This window comes from Lontra canadensis, unplaced genomic scaffold (assembly GCF_010015895.1).
Source record: "Lontra canadensis isolate GAN:19392208 unplaced genomic scaffold, GSC_riverotter_1.0 scaffold1, whole genome shotgun sequence".
NCBI classification, from domain to species: domain Eukaryota; kingdom Metazoa; phylum Chordata; class Mammalia; order Carnivora; family Mustelidae; genus Lontra; species Lontra canadensis.
The window spans coordinates 71,904,466-71,924,693 of record NW_022630995.1 but is presented as its reverse complement, the minus strand read 5'-3'; positions in this window follow the sequence as shown (position 1 = coordinate 71,924,693).

Below are 20,228 nucleotides of genomic sequence, written 5' to 3'. Positions count from 1 at the left end.
GAATTTCATTGATTTCATTGTCTGGCTTTATTTTGTTATTTTCTATCATTTCACCTTATTTTTTTAATAATTTCAGATTCTTGCCACAAGAAAATATTACAGGTATGAGATCAATAATAGTAATAGAATTCAAAGTATTCTAACAGTTAGTAAGTCTTCAACTAACATAATGAACTATATTTAGTATACAAATGAGTACAGAAGCTGTATTTTGCCAGGTCACATCAACCAGGACAGCATGACTAATCCAGTAACAATCACAAAAACATCTTCTGGCCTAGAAAAAGAGCAAAAGTAGCTGGGACTTGAAGTTAGAAAGCCCTTTCCACCAGTTCAAGAAGGTTGCCAGGTTCTTTCCCTTGATTTCACCATATGATTATGACTACCATCTCTTCCAACTTCCATCTTCCATTTCCTCTGTTATTTCATTAAGTAGCTCTCTGTGTGTACTTTGTATTGCAGTGAAAACTAGTCCTTCTCTTGGTGGCCTTGTCAGCTCAAGTGAACCCAGGAAGTCTGGCCTGCAGTGATATATTCTGTCCTGATGGCACAGCTGCTCTCCAACTCAGCCGGAATTCCTGGTTGAATTCTATTACTAGGCAACGATGTCACATGACCTTGGGTGCTGGTTTCATATGAATATTTCTTCTATTCAACTCACTTTCCATAATAGTCTCCTCTCCCTGGAATCTGAGACAAGTCTTTGGAGATTGGTCCAGCAGACCATTAGCGTGATCAACTAAACTTATCGAAAATTACTAATAATCCTCCATGTCCATGCCCCATCTCATATCCCGATCTCTGTCAGAGGTAAACCCTAAACCAAAAGAATTTATTCAAAGCTGGCACAATTCTGCAATAGAGAAAAAGATGCAAGATTGAAATATTAAAATCTAGTGTAGCTAGTTGTTTTGTCAAGATATAAGGTTCAGGCAGATCATGCAAGAGCCCATTGTCTGCCAACCACCCTCTATCTAAAGCTCCTAAGAAGAGAATGATGCTCATTCTGCAGAATCCTTGGGTGGTTAAAAGGCCAGTTTCTGAAAAATAGAAGCCCTGAGTTTGAATTCCAACTCCCTTATTCTTTGAACATGTTTTTAAGCTCTATTGGTTGGAATAAGGGCCAAAATGATTAGGAAATATCCCTCTCAGAAAATCTTTAGAAATGGGGCATTTTAAAAGAAGGGGAAAACTTGCCTGAAACATGCTAGAGAACAGAAGAATTGATGAGAGAAATATACTTTGAAATAAACCTTAGATTTTACATTATACTCTTTTTGCCTTTTATTAGATATCTGTAAATCAAAGTGCTTACAATATCATTACTTACTAATAAGATTTAATTTTTAAAACAATAACTTCTTTAGATACTTAGGTTAAATTCTATAACAAGTACATGCAGAATTGTAAAACTTGTGTTTCATGGTTGATTATTATTTTTATATCTTTGTCTGTTACTCTAATTCACTCTATAAATTTAACAACTTGGGTGTCATAGTAACTACAGCAAGCCTAATGTCATGTTGTCTCCTTTGGGAATAGGGAGTTTGGGGACCAAGTAGAAGCAGGAAACAAAACAACAGGATAATATATCTGAAACTATATAGATATTGACAGGATGACTTTTATTCTAGTTTATATAGATATTAAAATTCTCAGACCATCAGTGATATCAACTGTGCAGTGAATCAAATTCTATATGAATCATCCTCTTAATGATGCTTAGAAATTTCATTTGAATAGTATTTCACCATAGCCTCTTTCAGCTACTGGTTGATTAAGTTCCTGGTGGCTAATTTTGTGTCTGCTGCAAATGCTGCTGGGCTTTTAAACACACTCTAATATTTGAACCCTAAAGCTTAAGAAAATTATAAGACTATCCAAAAGACCACCTTAACAAGGAGATTTCCAAAAATTATCTGCCAAAAGATTAGACACATCAGTAAGTGATTCCCCCAAGGTTTGGAGGCATATTCATAAGATTAAAACCAGGCACATATTGCCAAGTCTAAGGTCCATTGCAGACAACATCTAGTCAATATTTATCAGGGTCCTCCAGAACGAGACAGGGAGGGCTAGGAGCTGAAAGATCTGTCCAAGTTCTGCCACTAACGAACTCTGTGGCTATGGGAATGTCACTTAGTGTTTCCTGGCCTTGTTTTTTCTGCTGTAAACTGGGCAAGATAATCTGTGGTTCTATCCAGAGAATTCTTCTGCTTAGTTAACAGGATCATGGCCACTTACTGGAAAGTTTTGTTTGAAAGCCTATGAGAAGCTAGAACACAAACCTTTATAATTTCAAGCACCTTTCTATTTTAAGCATCATTATATTTGAGGTAAAATAGTCCCAAATGTTTTTAAACTAATTCTTCTTAGCCACTTTCTAATAGTCCCCCAATTTTTTAAATTAAGTACCAAATTGAGACATCGTAGAGCAGATACATTTTCTTTTAAATTGCTGCCTTTATATTTTACATATCATTGAATTTTCAAATAATACAATTAGCAACAGGGCAAAACTATCAGTGAACTGAATTTAAACTATGAAGCTACAGGGATAGAAGTTTTTAATCACTGGATGTTCTGTAGCATAACTGAGTCAAGTTGTTTATGATAATTTTATTACCTCAGCCTTCTCTTTAACAGAGTTATTATATTTTCTCCTGATGTATGATATCACACTTTTGAAGCCCTTTCAGTAATTGGAATTCCACAAACCAAAGCTCATTAATGTGAAAAATTACTGTAAAAGTTAAATAAGAATATTCACTTCATTTCAGTTTGGAACTTCTAACTATGAAAGATATTTTCTATATTTATGACAGTATTTCTGATTAGAGATCACTTTTTTTTTGGTCAACACTGAATCTTCATGAATTTCATTTATATTAGAATCTATTTGTAATAGAAAGTTTTAATTTTCAAACTAAAAATGCCAATATGTTCATTTTCCAAACATTGCAAACTGTGTTCAGGAAACCCTACCAGCAGTGGTTTTATCCTTGATTGCTCTTTAGGATCCTTTCAGGAAAATTCTATAGCTTGGTCCAGCACAGAACATTTAAAGTAGAAACCCCCTACAGGTATGGAGCAGGTATTGATATATTTTAAAAGACCCACAGGAGGTATGTAGTCAGGACTGAACCACTGGCCTAAAGTAACCACTTATCTCATTGAACTTATATCAGTCTCTATAGCATTTTACTGCTGGCATTCCAATACTAACATATATTCAACTACAATGCCTCAATTTTTCCTGTCTCATAGTTTTTCAAAATGCTCTTGAAACATTAGCTTACTTTTTCTTTCTTCATAACAATTGTAGAGAATTGGCAGCACATATATTATCCCATTTCACAGATGGGAATGTCTAGGTTTGCCCAAAGGAATACAAACATTAAGTGAAAATACAAAGTGATAAAGCAAGATTAGGGACTCAAGTATTCTTGTGTCAGGTTTAGTGCACTTCCCCATGTTTGGAGCCCCAATGTCTGCCTTTTATTACTCCCCGTCTCTATACAAATCTGTATCTTAAGACTATCCAGGCCACCTACAAAAAGGAATTTAGGAAGATAGCTAAGTAGGAGGACTCTGAACTCACCCCACATCATGTGTATAACTAGATATCATCCACAACCAAATCAATAAAGAAGAAAGTAATCCAAAGACTGGCAGAACAAAATCCACAACTAAATATAGAGAAGAAGCCCACAAGAGGAAGGGAGTGACATGCACTGAGTGTGCAGAGAAATTACCATTTGCACAAGGGAGCTCACATGGGGAAGACTAATCCCTAAAATATTTGGCTTTAATGAACAGAGGTGCTAACTTTTGTGTTGTAAAACCAGTGAAACTTAGAACCTGGAGATTTTAGAGTCAGATGATTCAACATTTGATGAACCAGGAGAGTAAGTGGTAGCTGGCTTGCTGCCCTTAAAGAGACAGCAGACTATGTGGAGAGGCAACATGAAAAATAGCAGTTTACACAACACTAGGGGCAAATGGGAGACAGATCATACTGTTTTTGGAGTGTTGGGAGACTTCTTTGAAATTGAGAGAGCTGAAAGATGCCATTTTCATCCCCCACTCCCACTCCCACATAAACACAGAGCCACCTGTGCAAGACAGAGCTGCATTGATACTTGTAGCCTTGGTGCAGAATTCATGACAAACTTTATTGAAGCTGCATCTACATCCTATCAAGCCAACACATGCACAACTGCCACTATATGCCCAATTGCACACTCACAGCCATTGTTACATAATAGGGTCCAGCCACACCCAGTAATTACCAAACTCAGCTTTGTGTCCCCTAACTTGGTGCATGGTCTCCAGATGCCACAGGGCTTTGGAGGAACACAGCCTGGGACTAGTGGCCCAAAGCAAATTTTGTTAACACCCCTGTACCCCTCCCAAGTTTCCCAGTAGGCACACTATAGTTGGCTTTCCTGTGTCCCATTAACACCACAGAGAGCAAATACAGCCCACAATGAGCAATCAGTGTATACAACTGACTGAAAGGAAAAAATGACTCAGACACAAGAGCAGGGCATAAGCAACACACACAAGATACTCTCCTGAAGTGCTAGACTTTGGTGAACAGGGGACACTGCACTGCAGGGCACTCCAGAAATGTCCCTTCACAAAGTCACTAATTTCAAGAGCAGAAGACATAGCTGACTTTCTTAACACAGAGAAAAAGACACAGAGAGACAAAGAAAATGAGGAGACAGAGAAATTTATCCCAAATGAAAGAACAGGACAGAGCCATGGCCAGACATCTAAACAAAACAGATATAATAACATGCCCAATAGAGAATTTAAGACAATGATCATAAGAATATTCAGTGAACTTGAGAAAGGTGTGGAAGACACGAGTGAGACCCTTAACACAGAGACAGGAATAACAGAAGAAATAAAAGGCTCAACAAACAAAATGAGAAACACTCTTAATGGAATGAATAGAGGATGGAAGAAGCAAAGGAATGAATTAGTGACATAGAAGATAAAGTAATGGAAAATAATCAAGTTGAATTGAAGTAAGATAAAGGAATTACACAAAATGAAAATAGACTTAGGAAAATCAGTGACTCCATCAAATGTAATAATACTCATAGGAAGAAGAGAGAAAAGGGGGCAGAAAATTTATTTGAAGAAATAATAGCTGAAAACTTCCCTAAACTGCGAAAGGAAACAGATATCCAGATCCAGGAGGCACAGAGAACTCCCATCAACATCAATGAAAGCAGACCCACACAAAGACATATTGTAATTAAATTGGCAAAGTAAAGGATAAAGACAAATTAGAAGTAGCAAGAAAAAAAAAAAAGAAGTCAGTAACTTACAAGGGAAAATGCATAAGGCTAGCAGAAAATTTTTTAATAGAAACTTTGAATATATCATACCATTTCCTCTGGCTTGCAAAGTACTGAATAAGAAAATTCTGCAGCCAAGAATATTCTATCAAGCAAGGCTACCATTCAGAACAATGGAAAGATAAAGAGTTCCTCAGGCAAACAAAAACTAAAGGAGTTTATGACCTCTTAATTAGCCCTGTAAGAAATACTAAAAGGGACATTTTGCATGCAAAGGGGAGACCAAAAGTGATAGTACAAAAGTAGAAAACATAAAAACAGTAAAAATGTTTCTGTAAAATATCAGTCATGGAACTCACAAAGAAAAGGATATAAAATGTAATAACATATACTTAAAATGTGGGAAGGAGAGGAAAAAAGAAAGAGTTCGAACTTCAACAACCATCAACTTAATATAGACTGCTATATACAGAAGAGGTATAACTTAATGATAACCATATATCAAAAACCACTTATAGACATGCAAAAAATAAGGAGAATTAAATACAAATATATGGCTAAAGAAAATCAACAAAACATGAAAGGAAGGGTCAGAGAAAATCTTCAGAAACAACCATAAAACAAATACTAAAATGGCAATAAATACATATTAATAATTCCTTTGAATGTAAATGGACTAAATGCTCCAATCAAAAGACATAGCATGACAGAATGGATAAAAAAAAACAAGACCCATTTATGTGCTCCCTATAAGAGACTCATTTTAGACCTAAACCACCCTGCAGATTGAAAATGAGGGGATGGAGAAGCATCTATCATGCAAATAGATCTCAAAAGAAAACTGGGGTAACAATACTTACAGAAGACAAAAAAAAAAAAAAAAGAAACCAAATAGACTTAAAACAAAAACTATAACAAGAGACAAAGAAAGATACTATATAATAATAAAGGGGACAATCCAACAAGAAGACATAACAATTGTAAATATTTCTGCACCCAACATGGGAGCACCCAAACACATAAAATAGTTAATAACAAACATAAAGGAACTAATTGATAATACTACAATAATAGTAGGGGACTTTAACACCTCACTTACAACAATGGACAGATCATCTAAACACAAAATCAACAAGGAAATAATGACTTTGAATGACAAACTGGAACAGATGGATTTAATAGATTTATTCAGAACATTCCATCCTAAAATAGCAGAATAGACATTCTTTTCAAGTCCACATGGAACACTCTCCAAAACAGATCACACTTTTTAGCCCACAAAACCACCCTCAACAAATTCAAGAAGATCAAAGTTATACTATGCATTGTTTCTCACAGGAGTCCTATGAAACTAGAAGTCAACCACAAGAAAAAATCTGGAAAGACCACAAATACATGGAAGTTAAGTAACATGCTATCAAACAATGAGTGGGTCAGCCAGGAAATAAAATAAAAAATAAAAAATTATATGGAAACAAATGAAAATTAAAATGTTATTGTCCAAAGCCTTTGGATGCAGCAAAAGCAGTTTCTAAGAGGGAGGTTTATAACAATACAGTCCTATCTCAAGAAGCAAGAAAAATCTCAAATAAACAACCTAACTTTACACCTAAAGGAGCTAGGAAAAAAACAATAAACAAAAACCTAAAACCAGTGAAAGGAAGGAAATAATAAAAATTAGAGCAGAAATCAATGATACAAAAAAAACCACAAACATATAAAAAAAATAGGTCCATGAAACCAAGAGCTGGTTCACTGGAAAAAAAAAAAATCACTATTATTGATAAGCTTCTAGCCAGACTTATCAGGAAAAAAAGAGAAAGGGGACTCAAAAAATAAAATCACAAATGAGAATGGAGAAACACCAACACCACAGAAATATAATTATAAAAGAATATTATGAAAAATCATATACCAACAAATTGGACAACCTATAGATAAATTCCTAGAAACATAAACTACTAAAACCAAAATAGGAAGAAATAGAAAATTTAAACAGACTGATAACTACCAAAGAAATTGAACCAATAATTAAAAATCTCCCAACAAACAAAAGTGTAGGACCAAATCGCTTCATAGGTGAATCCTATCAAACATATAAAGAAGAATTAATAGGGGTGCCTGGGTGGCTCAGTCATTAAGCAGCTGCCTTCGGCCCAGGTCCTGATCCCAGGGCCCTGGGATTGAGCCCTGCAGCAGACTCCCTACTCTGTGGGAAGCCTACTTCTCCCTCTTCCACTCCCCTGCTTGTGTTCCCTCTCTTTCGCTGTGTCTCTCTCTGTCAAATAAATAAATAAAATCCTTAAAAAGAAGAAGATTAATAACTATTCTTCCTAAACTATTCCAAAAAAATAGAAAAGGAAGGTAAACTTCTAAATGGCTTCTAAGGCCACATTATCCAAATACCAAAACTGGATAAGACACCACTAAAAAAAGAAAACTACAGGTCAATATCCTTGATAAACATAGATGTAAAAATCTTTACTAAAATACTAGCAAACTGAATCCAACAATATATTTTAAAAAATTAACCACAATTGAGTAGTTTTATTCAATATTCACAAATGAATCAACATGATACACCACATCAATAAAAGAAAGGATAAGAACTCTATAATCAAAAAAATAAATTAAAAAAAAGAACTCTATAATCATTTCTGTAGACACAGGAAAAGCATTTGACAAAGTACAACATCAATTCATGATTTTAAAAAAGGGGAGGGGGCATCTGGGTGACTCTGTGGGTTAAGCCTCTGCCTTTGACTCAGGTCATGGTCTAAGGGTTCTGGGATCAAGCCCTGCATCAGGCTCTCTGCTCACCAGGGAGCCTGCTTCCCCCTCTCTCTCTGCCCGCCTCTCTGCCTACTGTGATCTCTGTCTCTCTGTGTCAAATAAGTAAATAAAATCTTTAAAAAATAAAACCCTCAACAAAATAGGTTTCAAGGGAATATACCTCAACATTAAAAAGGTCACATAAGAAAAACCCACAGCTAATGTCATCTTCAATGGGGAAAAGTTGAGAGCTTTTCCTTTGATTTCAAGAACAAAACAAGGATGTCCACTCTCAGCACTTCTATTCAACGTAGTACTAGAAGTCCTAACCACAGCAATCAGTCAACAAAAAGAAATAAAAGATATCCAAATTGGAAATGAAGAAGTCAAACTTTCACTACTTGCTGATGACATGATACTATATACAGAAATTATAAAGACCAAGAAAAAACTGCTAGAACTGATATGATACATGAATTCAGTAAAGTCATAGAATACAAGATCAATGTACAGAAATCTGTTGATTTCTATATACCAATAATGAAGCAGAAGAGTAATTAAGAAACCAATCCCATTTAAAATTACACTCAATTACTAAGAAGCCTACAAATAAACCTACCTGAAGAGGTAAAAGACCTGTACTCTGAGGGCTATAAAACACTGATGAAATAACTGCAGATGACACAAAGAAATAGAAAGCCATTCCATGCTCATGGATTGGTAGTGCAAATACTGTTTAAAATGTCTATACTATCCAAAGCAATCTACAGATTTAATGTAATCCCTATCAGAATACCAAGACCATTTTTCACAGAACTAGAACAAACAATTCTAAAATTTGTATGGAACCACTAAAAACCCTGAATAGCCAAAACAATCTTGAAAAAGAAAAGCAAAGTTGAAGGCATCACAATTCCAGACTTAAGGTTATATTACAAAGCTGTAGTGATCAAAATAGTATGATACTGGCACAAAAATATACACAGATCAATAGGACAGAATATAAACCCAGAAATAAACCCACCCAAATATATGGTCAATTAATCTTTGACAAAGAGGCAAGAATATGCAATAGGAAAAAGTCTCTTCAACAAATGGTGTCAGGAAAATTCAACATCATCAACATGCAAAAGAATGAAACTGGACCACTTTCTTACACCGTACACAAAAATAAACTCAAAATGTATTAAAGGCCTAAATGTGAGACCCAAAACCATAAAATCATAAAAATCCTAGAAGAGAGCACAGGCAGTAACTTCTTTGACATCAGCCATGGCAACAAATCCAGATATGTCTTTTGAACCAAAGGAAACAAAACCAAAAATAAACTATGAGAACCACATCAAATCAAAAATCTTCTGCATAGAGAAAGACCCAACCAACAAAACTAAAAGACAACCTACAGAGTGGGAGAAGATGTTTGCAAATAAGGTATCTGATGAAAGGTTAGTATCCAAAATATATGTACAGAACTGATACAACTCAATACCCAAAAAACAAATAATCTAATTTAAAAATTGGCAGAAGACATGAACAGACAGTTTTCCAAAGACAGCTAAATGACCAACAGATGCATGGAAAGTTGTTTATCATTATTCACTATCAGGGAAATGCAAATCAAAACTACCATGAGATATGATATCACACCCGCCAGAATGGCTAAAATCAAAAACACAAGAAACAAGTGTTGGCAAGGATGTAGAGATAAAGGAACCCTCTTGCACTGTTGGTGGGAATGCAAACTGGTACAGCCTCTGTGGAAAACAGTATGGATGTTCCTCATAAAGTTAAAAATAGAACTACCCTATGGTCCAGTAATCACACACACAGAGTATTTATGCAAAGAATACAAAAACACTAATTCAAAGAGATACATGCACCCCTATATTTATTGCAGCATTAGTTATAATAGCCAAGATATGGAAACAGTCTAAATGTCCATTCACTGCTGAATGGGTAAAGAAGAGGTAGTACACACACATACACACACACACACACACACACACACCATGGAATATCATTCAGACATAAAATAGAATGAAATCTTGCCATTTGCAATGACATGGATGGAACTAGAGAATATAAAACATATATCATATGATTTCAATCATATGTGCAATTTATAAAATAAAACAAATGAGCAAAGGGAAAAAGAGGGAGGGAGAGAGAGAGAGAGAGAGACCAAAAAACAAACTCTTACCTATAGAGAACAAATGATGGTTACCAGAGGAGAGGCAGGAGGAGGGATGGGTGAACTAGGTAATGGGGATTAAGGAGTGTACTTGTCATGATGAGCACCAGGTAATGTATGGCAATGTTGAATCACTATATTGTACACTTGAAACTAATATAATACTATAGTTTACTAACTGGAACTAAAATTAAAACTTTAAAAGAGAAAAAAGACTACACAAAGAAAATGGCAAAAAGAAAGAGACGATTCACATTGGGTTTATGTAAAGCCCACAGACTGCTTGTATTCAGCCCATGATGTTTCCCTTAAGAGTTTTGGCAAGGTTTTCAATGTTTTGCTATTGGAATTTTATCTTACAAAAGGTAGGTCTTTTTAATAAATACTTAATTCACTAGTTTTTAGCCAATAATCAATTACTTGAGAATTATTAGCCAGAATTAAGCTCTAGTCTGTCTCTCTGTTATTTACTACTTGTCCCCCAGCAGCTCTTTCCTAATTAAAAAAATTCACTCTTTAACAGCTTCTTTTGGGCTTCCAGATCTGGAAAGAAAAAGGAGAACCTTCCCATCCTGGTAACAATTAAAATAATGAAAATGTTAAAATTAAAGAAGAATATCCTATAGCAAATATTTTCAAAGCAAGGTATCTGGACTCCAAAATCTGTCAACATAGAATCACATGAATATGTTCTGGACTTTCAATTCGCATAACTCAATCCACATCCAAATCCAAAACTGGTTGATGAAACTGAAAGAAGCAATCTCATTTATCTGAATCATTAGATCCACAGTACAGGACAGGTGGAACATTGATTCACCAAAGGGAGAGGAATTCTTGAGATGTCCACAGTGATTTCAGAACTCCTCAACTTACCTTCAGATCAGCTCCTCCCTACCACCAGCACGCACAGCCACACACATGCACTCATACACTACCCACACCACACACACACACCACACAACACACACACCTACCACACAGCATACACGCACTGCCAAAAACTCAGTACCAGTAACAAGGGAATGGACAGAAACCCAGCACACAAGCCTGAGGAAGAATTTTAACATCTCTACTCCTTTACATATTTATTACTTTAGCTGATAATATTTAAACACTCTTTAAAGTATATTCTTTCATTTGATACTTACACTCACTCAAAACTTTGTCATCCCCATACCATTCCAGAATACGTTGATCCTAAGAAGGCTTTCTGTTGCCAAGTCCCTGGGACAGCCACTTTAGACCATTCTTTAATAACTTACAAGAGAATTAACAGCATAAATATAATGAAATGATTATAGTAACTACTACTTATGAATACTGTCTTAAGTGCTTTATAAATGTTATTGAATTTAATATTTGTAATTAATTCACTAAGGGCTACTTAATAAATCAAGTGAAGTTTGAACTCAGGGTGGCTTGATTTTACAAGCCCGCATTTTAACTAATAATATTTTGATCTAGATAGCACAATTGATAGGGCAAGTACAAAAGACTAGATCTCTTAACCATGATTTGGCTTATTTAGAACTAATCAACTTAATAAAATAGAATTTTCCACTTGAGACAGAGAATAACTTGATATCTCACATCTCATACACATGCATATTATTCAGTTGAAGCCTATAATATTCTTTTCGTCCAAGAAATTTTCCAATTTTATCATTTGTAACTCATACCCTTTTTTATTACTTAAAATGAACAAAGTAGATTCTAGCTTATAGAAATTTAAAGTCTAGCAATAGAATTATAGTCCTTATACCTTTGGCAATGACCCCAATGCTGCATAAATGCCACTAGTGAATGAAAACTAATTACAGTTCTTTCAGGCTAAACAGCAGCAGCTGAATACCACTAATTATGCAACGAAGATGACAATAATACTAAAAACATTAGCAATAAATATATTCATAGAAAAGACAAATAAAGAATAAATGCAGCAAATCAGCTATTGTAGATAAAATGGCAAATGCTGAAATCTTCCTGTATTTCAAAATGGATATTTTTAAATGCTTAATTATCATACAATGATTACTTCTAGCTCTTCACAAAGGCAATTTTCGTAGCTGTCACACACCCCCAAATGTGTCTTTAACACATATTGATGATTCTGATTTTTTTTTTTTTATTAATGGAGCTATGCCTAAGCTCACATGGCAAACAGCTTGAGTTGACACTCAGTTATGCCAACAACCAGAAACCAATTTATAAGATCACAGTTGTCCAAATGACTGGAAAGGAAAAAACAGGGTTTTGTTTGGATTTGGGGGAAGTAATTCCAATTCAGCTGTGTTAACCTGGCCAAATTGCTCTTCCATGCAGACTTCTATTCTAGTCAAATTAGTTGTTACATAAAATCCTAAGGATTCAATTGGGAACATATGCCAATTTTATCCTTAATATGGTCTGATTCAGAAGAGACTTACGGAGAGAGAGAAAGAAATGAATAATATGAATACAAACATATCATAGAGGGCTATATAATAGTGCAATAAGTATCCCCACCATTCTTCTCAGTTAGCATTTGCCCTAGAATGAGAAACAAATGAGAAACCTGAATCTCCTCTCACCCAACTTGGCCTCAGTTTTCTTGTCTCTCATAGGGTGAGCAACTCACCCACCTACATGCTGTTTAAAGAACTTTTAAGGGCAATTTAGTAAATTTTACTGTATGTGATTTTGCTTTCCATGCTCTCCTTAGAATCGAATTGTGAGGAAATTAACAACGAAGGTGAGTTTTTCTGTGATAATGTATATTTTATGCAAATCAACTAAGGATTTTAATAAAATTTCAATAGTTTGAGATTGGGTAAGTACTAATCACTGTAGGAAGAAGCCTGCATACATTTATAGTATTTTGGAGGAGGAGGAGTTAATATGCTGGGAGTAATATTAGAATAAGACAACAGGGGTGCGTGGGCAGCTCAGAGAGGTGAGCATCTGCCTTGTACTAGGGTTATGATCCCAGGGTCCTGGGATCAAGTCCCACATGGGGCGTCCCTGCTCAGTGGGGAATCTGCTTCTCCTTCTGTTCTACCCCTCACTCATGTGCACGTGCTCGCTTGCTCTCTCTCTCTCTCTCTTTTGCAAAAATAAATTTAAAAAATCTTTTAATTAAAGAAGAATAAGACAATAACCGAGGTTCTAGAATTAACTCTGAAATTAATTACAAATGGACCCCAAATCACAATGGTTTCACTTAAAATTTTTTGACTTTATAGTAGAAACTATACTTTGAATTTTGAATCTCTTCCCAGGGTTGGCAGTATGTGGTATAATACTCTGGTGCTGGGCAGCAACAGTGAGCCACAGCTCCTAGTCAGAACACCAGCACAAGGGTAAACAACTGATACACTTATAAACATTCTATACTGACACAACTATTGGTTTTCACTTTCAGTACAGTATTCAATAAGTGCCATGAGATGTTCAACATTCTATTATAAAATGGGTTTTGTGTTGGAAGATTTTGCCCAATGGTAGGCTAACCTTAGTGTTCTGAACATGTTGATGGTAGGCTAGGCTAAGCTTTGATATGCAGTAGGTTAGGTACAGTAAATGCATTTTCTACTTTTTTTTTAAGGTTTTATTTGTTTATTTGACAGAAAGAGAGAGATCACAGCAGACAGAGAGACAGGCAGAGAGAGAGGGAGAAGCAGGCTCCCTGCTGAGCGGAGAGCCCGATGCAGGTTTCTATCCCAGGACCCCGACCTGAGATCATGACCTGAGTCAAAGGCAGAGGCTTAACCCACTGAGCCACCCAGATGCTCCTCAACTTATATTTTTAATCTACAATGGTTTTTTTTTTATTTTATTTTTTATAAACATATAATATATTTTTATCCCCAGGGGTACAGGTCTGTGAATCGCCAGGTTTACACACTTCACAGCACTCACTATAGCACATACCCTCCCCAATGTCCATAACCCCACCCCCGCTCTCCCAACCCCCCTCCCCCCAGCAACCCTCAGTTTGTTTTGTGAGATTAAGAGTCACTTATGGTTTGTCTCCCTCCAAATCCCATCTTGCTTCATTTACTCTTCTCCTACCCCCTTAACTCCCCATGTTGCATCTCCTCTGCCTCATATCAGGGAGATCATATGATAATTGTCTTTCTCCGATTGACTTATTTCGCTAAGCATGACACCCTCTAGTTCCATCCACGTCATCGCAAATGGCAAGATTTCATTTCTTTTGATGTCTGCATAGTATTCCATTGTGTATATATACCACCTCTTCTTTATCCATTCGTCTGTTGATGGACATCTAGGTTCTTTCCATAGTTTGGCTATTGTAGACATTGCTGCTATAAACATTCGGGTGCACATGCCCCTTCGGATCACTACGTTTGTATCTTTAGGGTAAATACCCAGCAGTGCAATTGCTGGGTCATAGGGTAGTTCTATTTTCAACATTTTGAGGAACCTCCATGCTGTTTTCCAGAGTGGTTGCACCAGCTTGCATTCCCACCAACAGTGTAGGAGGCTTCCCCTTTCTCCGCATCCTCGCCAGCATCTGTCATTTCCTGACTTGTTAATTTTAGCCATTGTGACTGGTGTGAGGTGGTATCTCATTGTGGTTTTGATTTGTATTTCCCTGATGCCGAGTGATATGGAGCACTTTTTCATGTGTCTGTTGGCCATCTAGATGTCTTCTTTGCAGAAATGTCTGTTCATGTCTTCTGCCCATTTCTTGATTGGATTATTTGTTCTTTGGGTGTTGAGTTTGCTAAGTTCTTTATAGATTCTGGACACTAGCCCTTTATCTGATATGTCGTTTGCAAATATCTTCTCCCATTCTGTCAGTTGTCTTTTGGTTTTGTTAACTGTTTCCTTTGCTGTGCAAAAGCTTTTGATCTTGATGAAATCCCAATAGTTCATTTTTTCCCTTGCTTCCCTTGCCTTTGGCGATGTTCCTAGGAAGATGTTGCTGCGGTTGAGGTCGAAGAGGTTGCTGCCTGTGTTCTCCTCAAGGATTTTGATGGATTCCTTTCTCACATTGAGGTCCTTCATCCATTTTGAGTCTATTTTCGTGTGTGGTGTAAGGAAATGATCCAATTTCATTTTTCTGCATGTGGCTATCCAATTTTCCCAACACCATTTATTAAAGAGGCTGTCTTTTTTCCATTGGACATTCTTTCCTCCTTTGTCGAAGATTAGTTGACCATAGAGTTGAGGGTCTATTTCTGGGCTCTCTATTCTGTTCCATTGATCTATGTGTCTGTTTTGTGCCACTAGCATGCTGTCTTGATTATGACAGCTTTGTAATAGAGCTTGAAGTCCGGAGTTGTGATGCCACCAACTTTGGCTTTCTTTTTCAATATTCCTTTGGCTATTCGCGGTCTTTTCTGGTTCCATATAAATTTTAGGATTATTTGTTCCATTTCTTTGAAAAAAATGGATGATACTTTGATAGGAATTGCATTAAATGTGTAGATTGCTTTAGGTAGCATAGACATTTTCACAATATTTATTCTTCCAATCCAGGAGCATGGAACATTTTTCCATTTCTTTGTGTCTTCCTCAATTTGTTTCATGAGTACTTTATAGTTTTCTGTGTATAGATTCTTAGTCTCTTTGGTTAGGTTTATTCCTAGGTATCTTATAGTTTTGGGTGCAATTGTAAATGGGATGGACTCCTTAATTTCTCTTTCTTCTGTCTTGTTGTTGGTGTAGAGAAATGCGACTGATTTCTGTGCATTGATTTTATATCCTGACACTTTACTGAATTCCTGTACAAGTTCTAGCAGTTTTGGAGTGGAGTCTTTTGGGTTTTCCACATATAGTATCATATCATCTGCGAAGAGTGTTAGTTTGACCTCTTCTTTGCTGATTTGGATGCCTTTAATTTCTTTTTGTTGTCTGATTGCTGAGGCTAGGACTTCTAGTACTATGTTGAATAGCAGTGGTGATAACGGACATCCCTGCCATGTTCCTGACCTTAGCAGAAAAGCTTTCAGTTTTTCTCCATTGAGAATGATATTTGCGATGGGTTTTTCATAGATGGCTTTGATAATATTGAGGTATGTGCCCTCTATCCCTACACTTTGACGAGTTTTGATCAGGAAGGGATGCTGTACTTTGTCAAATGCTTTTTCAGCATCTATGGAGAGTATCATATGGTTCCTGTTCTTTCTTTTATTAATGTGTTGTATCACATTGATTGATTTGCGGATGTTGAACCAACCTTGCAGCCCTGGAATAAATCCCACTTGGTCGTGGTGAATAATCCTTTTAATGTACTGTTCAATCCTATTGGCTACTATTTTGGTGAGAATTTTTGCATCTGTGTTCATCAAGGATATCGGTCTGTAGTTCTCTTTTTTGATGGGATCCTTGTCTGGTTTTGGGATCAAGGTGATGCTGGCCTCATAAAATGAGTTTGGAAGTTTTCCTTCCATTTCTATTTTTTTGGAACAGTTTCAGGAGAATAGGAATTAGTTCTTCTTTAAATGTTTGGTAGAATTCCCCCAGGAAGCCATCTGGCCCTGAGCTTTTGTTTGTTTGGAGATTTTTGATGACTGTTTCAATCTCCTTCCTGGTTATGGGTCTGTTCAGGCTTTCTATTTCTTCCTGGTTCAGTTGTGGTAGTTTATATGTCTCTAGGAATGCATCCATTTCTTCCAGATTGTCAAATTTGTTGGCGTAGAGTTGCTCATAATATGTTCTTATGATTGTCTGTATTTCTTTGGTGTTCGTTGTGATCTCTCCTCTTTCATTCATGATTTTATTTATTTGGGTCCTTTCTCTTTTCTTTTTGATAAGTCTGGCCAGGGGTTTATCAATATTATTAATTCTTTCAAAAAACCAGCTCCTAGTTTCATTGATTTGTTCTATTGTTTTTTTGGTTTCTATTTCATTGATTTCTGCTCTGATCTTTATGATTTGTCTTCTCCTGCTGGGTTTAGGGTTTCTTTCTTGTTCTTTCTCCAGCTCCTTTAGGTGTAGGGTTAGGTTGTGTACCTGAGACCTTTCTTGTTTCTTGAGAAAGGCTTGTACCGCTATATATTTTCCTCTCAGGACTGCCTCTCAGGACAGATTTTGAACCATTGTGTTTTCATTATCATTTGTTTCCATGAAGTTTTTCAATTCTTCTTTAATTTCCTGGTTGACCCATTCATTCTTTAGAAGGATGCTGTTTAGTCTCCATGTATTTGGGTTCTTTCCAAATTTCCTCTTGTGATTGAGTTCTAGCTTCAGAGCATTGTGGTCTGAAAATATGCAGGGAATGATCCCAATCTTTTGATACCGGTTGAGACCTGATTTAGGACCAAGGATGTGTTCTATTCTGGAGAATGTTCCATGTGCACTAGAAAGGAATGTGTATTCTGTTGCTTTGGGATGAAATGTTCTGAATATATCTATGATATCCATCTGGTCCAGTGTGTCATTTAAGGCCTTTATTTCCTTGTTGATCTTTTGCTTGGATGATCTGTCCATTTCAGTGAGGGGAGTGTTAAAGTCCCCTACTATTATTGTATGATTGTTGATGTGTTTCTTTGATTTTGTTATTAATTGGTTTATATAGTTGGCTGCTCCCACGTTAGGGGCATAGATATTTACAATTGTTAGATCTTCTCGTTGGACAGATCCTTTTAGTATGATATAGTGTCCTTCCTCATCTCTTATTATAGTCTTTGGCTTAAAATCTAATTGATCTGATATAAGGATTGCCACTCCTGCTTTCTTCTGATGTCCATTAGCCGGCCCCTCCCCCCGCGGTCTATCTTCCCGTCGCTTTGGATTCACTTCTCTGCCAGTCCTACCTTTCAGAAAGTGGTTGATTTTCTATTTCTCGAATTGCTGTTCTTCTTCTCTTCGATCTCCCGTTGGATTTGTAGGTTTTGCAATCTTTAGATAAGCTACCTAGCTGATCTCCCGCTACCTGAAGTAGTCTCAGCCTTCTACTTCTCCACCATCTTGACTCCCATCCACACCTACAATGGTTTTATTAAGACAGAACCCCACAGTGACAGAGAAAGATCTGTACATGTGACCTTCAAAGTTATTTATGGTTTATTAACTTACAAATGCCTTATATTCTATTCTTTTTAGACTTCTTAGTACTAAATGCCTATATGTAATACTTCTAAAACTTCTTGATCATTCCAAAGAGGGGGGGAAGAAACTAAAAATGTTTTTTGAAAAAGAAATGAAGAAACAAAAGGAAAAGTGGGGTTAAAAGAATATAAAACCATTTATATGTCAGTGGAAGTGATTAAATAATAGGGAGATCCAGAAGCTCTTGGACCTTAAACAGAGGGAAAGGAGCTCAGAAAAGAGCACAAAATTATGAAAACAAAGTAAAATGCAAAAATATGTATTTATTTTTAAAGAGAAAAGGATTACAACAAATTATAAATTACAAAGCTTCTGAAGAACAAACTAAAGTTCAAAAAAATGTCAATAGTTATTTTGCCTGTAGGACAAGGGAAAGCCTTGTGAAACAAGAAACAAATTCAGCAGAACTCTTAAGCTCAAAAGTGAAAAGGGGAGTTTGCTCTACATCGGGATTCTGATTGGTTAAAGAAAGGACTGTAAAATCCTTAGAACTGGCCATTGCTCTCTTTTCCTTTACAGGAGATCCAGTACACTTTCAAAGAGGTTGAGCAACTCAGTCTAGGGTCATGCAGGAGGCACTACATATGCTCATACTTAGAGCTGGTAAACTCTCCTATAGCACGACAAATATCACAAGACCCATACTAAAATAATAACACTTCTATTACATAATTCTGTCAATCTCTAAATTTTTTGGTTGCATACTCTTATTTACAACTTATATACTTAAATCAGTATTTCCTCTATTTTCTTTCATGCTTAAATACTTGTTTAAGCATGAAAGAAAATATTTATATATATGATATATATATATGTGATATATATGTGATATATATATGTGATATATATATGATTTTAAACAGATCTGTTGCACAACAATGCAAATATAACATTACTGAACTATACTCTTAGAAATGGTTTAGGTGGCAAGTTTTATGTTATATAAAAAATTTTTAATTACCTTTTAAAAATAATATAATTTAGAAAATTTTCACTTCATAATTCACTATCAGTACTGTACATTTTTAGGACTGTTATCAAATTAGGGGAAATAGTTTTGCATATTAAGCTGCTGTAGTGAATAATCTTAAATACTCTGAACTATCAACCTTCCTTAACAAGTTTGTTGCTAATGTCCTCAGTGTCATAGGGCATGATTAGTTTTATTTTCATCTATGTCAGTATTTATGACAAAATACCAAAAAATTAAAAATTTTCCTCAATATGGGTGTTTCACTTATTCTACCCTATTCATTATCTGTACCTAAAACATATCTCTTCCCCTAAATCAGTTATTGCTTCAGGTATGATTTTTTTAGTGTGACACTATAATTTTTCAATATTCCATTTTTATCTGAATATTCTTAACTCTTTAAAAATTAAATCTAAAGATAACAAAAGAGATTCCTGAAACATTACAAAACATTTTTACAAAATGCAGTTCGAATGAAGTATCCAGGTTTTATCAACTGTTTTGAATAAAGGTTTTTATTTTAATCTACTTATTGTTTGGGTTTCTCTTTCAAGTGTCATTAATATCATTAAACCCAAGTTGCTAGGCTTGAACCACTTTAAAATTCAAACTATCCCATTACCCCATTACCCATGACCTTTAAAGACAAACCCAAGTTGGCATGTGTGCTTAAGACACTCAATACAAGAGATGAACTAGAAAAGAAAAAAGGACAAATTGCTTTTACTTAAGTAGTCCCTAAGCTCAAGGCCAGTGGAGATTGTAGGGTAGGGGAGGGGAAGTTAAGACAGTAGGTGGTTGATGAGGGATGGGTGGGTTTGACTTGGGTGCCTGCACCTACCACCGAACAAAGTTTAGCACCAAGATTTGAGAGACAGGAATAGGGGTGAGTATTTGCTACAGGGCATCTTAG